Raw genomic sequence first — 5,000 nt, 5'->3', positions numbered from 1 at the left:
AGACTCGCGCCGCCGCAGATCAGGGCGAGAGGTCGGAGCTGCCTCGACGCCCAGCACGCCGCCCTCTCCGCCGCCCTCTTTACCATAGTGAGTGTTATGGTTACTATAAGAACGTAAGCATATCTCCCTTTCTTTCCCTCCCTATTTCTCCTTCTCCCTCTTCTCCCTTCCTCCTGTGTTCTTCATTTTCTCTTCCTTAACAAATTATAAAAACCTAAGACCATTTCCCTTACTCTCCCTCCATCTTCCTCCCCTTTCTCTTCTTTCCCTTCCTCCTGTGTTGTTCATTTTCTCCTCCTCAGCATATTATAAGAACCTAAGATAATCTCCCTTTCTCTCCTCTTCCTCCCTTCTCCTGCCTCCTTCCTTTTCTCTTCCTTAACATAAGAACGTAAGGAGTCTACAAGAGGCTGGTAGGTCTATACAAGGCAGCTCATGTAAATCTAACCCCACCTAACCTCACTATCCATGAAAATAAGTCTAACCTTTTCTGCTATATACCTATCGTATTGGCACTCACAACATGACTGCCGGGCCTGTTCCATTCACATTACTGGTTATTATTACTATTGCTCATTATCTTTCATTATAGTGTCACCTGAGTCATGTATTATTATATCATCTAACTTTTATTTCAATGTTCCTTTACTCGGTTCTCTTTCTTTCCTTGTGTGTTCGTGTGTGTGCGTCTCCAGTGCTCCTCGGTGTTGGTGGTGCTTGTCTACATCTGGCGGTTGGTGCTGAACGCGCGCCACCCCGAGAGCCTCCACGACGTCTATTATGGTAAGCCAAGAAGACACGAGGGAGGGAGAGAGACGGGGACAGTCTGGTTTTGCTATGTGTTTTTTTTTTTTAATGTCTCCGCCTATTGGCTTGTTTGAGGGGCCTGGATGGTATTCGACCCCAGCCCGTCATGGCGCAGGCAAGTGTTTATAGTGGCGCCATCTTGTGTTTGTACGGTAAAGGAAGCAACTCTTTAGATTCTTTTTGTGAGCAGCGAGTAGCGGGCTTTTTTTTTATTATTGTTTACTTTTTTGTGCCCTTGAGCTGTCTCCTTTGTTGTTGTTGTAAAAAAAAAACTCAAAAGGCAAAGGAAAGAAAAGGAAGGGAAAGAAAAAAAGCCTGGATGTTCTGTGTGTCTGTATGTCTGTTAGTCCGTCTAGCCCCCCCCCAAAAAAAAAAAAAAATAGGAACGCTTGCTTGCTTGCTTTCACTGTTTCTGTACGGCTGTCTTTGTCTGTATGTCCGTATATCTATCTATCTATCTATCTATCTATCTGTCTGTCTCCCTTCTCTCAATCTCTCAAAGTTACTCTTGAACAACATACAAAGCCATTTCTTAATTTCTTTTCTTTTTCTTTTATTTCTTCCTAATCTAATCTACTTTACTTCTTCTTCTTCTTCTTCTTCTTTTCCTCTTCTTTTTCTTCTCTGTTTCTAGTTATTCCTATTCCATCATACCGTCATTCCTGTTCTTCCTATGACTCTACCAGACCCAACCACCACCACCACCACCACCACCACCACCACACCCTCGCCAGGTACACAAACACACTTCACCTGAGCTAACACACAAGCTCTACATCACCCTCCTCACGCACACACACATACACACACATACATACACACACACACACTCACACAATTCTTTCCCGTGGTTCGTTTGCCCACCTGTGGACTTACATTCTCTCTCTCTCTCTCTCTCTCTCTCTCTCTCTCTCTCTCTCTCTCTCTCTCTCTCTCTCTCTCTCTCTCTCTCTCTCTCTCTCTCTCTCTCTCTCTCTCTCTCTCTCTCTCTCTCTCTCTCTCTCTCTCTCTCTTTCTCGTCATATATATCCTTTGTTTGTCCCCAACTGTCTGTATGCATTTTTCTGTCTGTCTGTCTGTCTGTCTGTCTATGTAGGAAGGAGGAGGAGGAGGAGGAGGAGGAGGAGGAGGAGGAAGAGGAAACAGAACAGGAATAAGAAGAACAGAAGGGAGAACATGAACGAGTGTGTGTGTGTGTGTGTGTGTGTGTGTGTGTGTGTGTGTGTGTGTGTATGTCTATGTTTATGTCTATCTGTCTGGCTGTCTATGTCTGTTTAAAATTGTCTATCGTAACGCGAATATCAATTTTTCTTTCTGTCTTTCTTTCCTTCCTTCTCGCGTGTAGATTTATTTATTATCATTATTATTATTTTTTTTTTCGTCTCCTTAATCCCCTTCGCGTGTAACTCAATTCTAATGATGATAAATGCGAGAGTCGTAATCACCATACACAGCGTCATTAGCGAGTTATAATAATTACGTAGTGTGTTCGTGTGTGTGTGTGTGTGTGTGTGTGTGTGTGTGTGTGTGTGTTATTATTGCTGTTGTTGTTGGTGGTGGTGGTAGTGGTAGTGGTCTCTCTCCCTCTCTCTCTCTCTCTCTCTCTCTCTCTCTCTCTCTCTCTCTCTCTCTCATCTTTTTGAAGGAGATTAATTCCGAGTTTCTTTTCTCTCTCTCTCTCTCTCTCTCTCTCTCTCTCTCTCTCTCTCTCTCTCTCTCTCTCTCTCTCTCTCTCTCTCTCTATTTGTTGACACAGGAGGAAGAAGTTGAAGAGAGAGAGAGAGAGAGAGAGAGAGAGAGAGAGAGAGAGAGAGAGAGAGAGAGAGAGAGAGAGAGAGAGAGAGAGAGAGAGAGAGAAATTTGCCACACGAGATGAAATACTTGAAAGCCTTGTGTGTGTGTGTGTGTGTGTGTGTGTGTGTGTGTGTGTGTGTGTGTGTGTGTGTGTGTGTGTGTGTGTTTAAGAATGGCAGCAATAATCTATCCAGTGTTTGATTTCCTAGGACATAAATATTCACTGAGCAGGAGGAGGAGGAGGAGGGGGAGGACGAAGAGAAAGAGGAGCAGGAGGAGGAAGAGGAGGAGGTAGAAGAGCTATGGCTACCGGGGATGAGATAGCTGTGTGTGTGTGTGTGTGTGTGTGTGTGTGTGACGGAGAGAAAAGAAAAGGAAAGAAAAAAGAGACGTCAGGTGCAGTTTCCACACACACACACACACACACACACACACACACACACACACACACACACACACACACACACACACACACACACACAACCCCCCCCCCCTCCCCGCCACACACAGCACCACAAAGCTAGCTAACGAGGTGATGCTAGTTAAGAATTCCCAAGTAGTCGTTGTTACACTCTATTCATACCAAAGAGATGGAAGCGTCTAAGAATTATTATAACGTTAGAAAAAGTGACCGTTAGAGGCAGCACACCGTCTGAACTGCCCTGACCTGAACTGAATCACTCTGAACACATTAACACAACAGCATAATGACGCCTATATCTACTACTCACGTAAGGTTACAAGGTACGAGTCTTACAAGAGAAGGGAGAGTTAGAGAGACAACACTCCCCATGAACTGCCCTGAACTGAACTGAATCACTCTGAACACATTAACACAATAGCTTAATGACGCCTATATCTACTACCCACATAAGTTTACAAGGTACCAGTTTTACAAGAGAAGGGACTGTTAGAGAGACAACACTCCCCTTGAACTGCCCTGAAATGAACTGAATCACTCTGAACACATTGACACAACAGCTTAATGACACCTATATCCAATACCCACATAAGTTTACAAAGTACGAGTCTTACAAGAGAATGGACCGTTAGAGAGAAAACACTCCCCTTGAACTGCCCTGAACTGAACTGAATCACTCTGAACACACTGACACAACAGCTTAATGATACCTATATCCAATACCCACTTAAGTTTACAAAGTACGAGTCTTACAAGAGAATGAACCGTTAGAGAGACAACACTCCCCTTGAACTGCCCTGACCTGAACTGATCTGAACCACTCCCACCACTAACACTTGAATATAATTACGTCTGTCTTCCCTACACACAAAGATATATCAGCTGTGAGTCTTATCAGCCCTTCCTAACTGCCCTAAGCTAAACTGAACCAATCTAAACTCATTAACACAACAGCATAATGAAGCCTATATCCTCTACCTACATGTTTGGAAGGTACGACTTAAACTTCAAATCCAAGGAAAAAATTAACAGAGTATGACCAAAGTACCAACGGAGCAGACTAGCTTTTTAAACACCCAATTACCTAACTCTTTTCAAAACCACTACTAACACAACAAAGCAACGCCTATACTCACTACACACAAATATAAACAGGCTGTGAGTCTTAATTTCAAATCCAAACAAAGAAATCACCAATAATGACCAAAGTACCAACGGAGCAGACTAGCTTTTTAAACACCCAATTACCTAACTTTTCAAAACCACTCGAAACACTACTAACACAACAAAGCAACGCCTATATTCAATACACACAAATATAAACAGGCTGTGAGTCTTAATTTCAAATCCAAACAATGAAATTACCAATAATGACCAAAGTACCAACGGAGCAGACTAGCTTTTTAAACACCCAATTACCTAACTTTTCAAAACCACTCGAAACACTGCTAACACAACCCATCAACGCCTCATCTTCAATACACACACACATAAACAAGCTGTGAGTCTTAATTTCAAATCCAAACAGAGAAACACCAATAATGACCAAAGTACCAACGGAACAGACTAGCTTTTTAAACACCCAATTACCTAACTCTTTTCAAAACCACTCGAAACACTACTAACACAACCCAGCAACGACTATACTCAATACACACAAATATAAACAAGCTGTGAGTCTTAATTTCAAATCCAAACAAAGAAATCACCAATAATGACCAAAGTACCAACGGAACAGACTAGCTTGTTAAACACCCAATTACCTAACTTTTCAAAACCACTCGAAACACTACTAACACAACCCAGCAACGCCTATACTCAATACACACAAATATAAACAAGCTGTGAGTCTTAATTTCAAATCCAAACAGAGAAACACCAATAATGACCAAAGTACCAACGGAACAGACTAGCTTTTTAAACACTCTATTGCCTAACTCTTTACTGAAGCCCTCGAAGCAAACTAACTCACGCCTAT

General features: G+C 42.5%; 1 protein-coding gene across 1 annotated transcript in view; it reads left to right on the top strand.

Annotated features, from left to right (window-relative positions):
- LOC126997685 (uncharacterized) overlaps positions 1–5,000 on the top strand; it is a 30,305-nt gene that overhangs the window by 17,511 nt on the left and 7,794 nt on the right. Inside the window, exons 2-3 of the mRNA XM_050858909.1 lie at positions 3–87; positions 696–783. The gene's annotated coding sequence lies outside the window, so the exon portion shown is untranslated. The remainder of the gene's footprint in view (positions 1–2; positions 88–695; positions 784–5,000) is intronic.

This window comes from Eriocheir sinensis, chromosome 12 (genome assembly GCF_024679095.1).
Source record: "Eriocheir sinensis breed Jianghai 21 chromosome 12, ASM2467909v1, whole genome shotgun sequence".
NCBI classification, from domain to species: Eukaryota; Metazoa; Arthropoda; class Malacostraca; order Decapoda; family Varunidae; genus Eriocheir; species Eriocheir sinensis.
The sequence above is the reverse complement of the archived record's forward strand: the minus strand, read 5'-3'. Positions and strand labels throughout refer to the sequence as shown.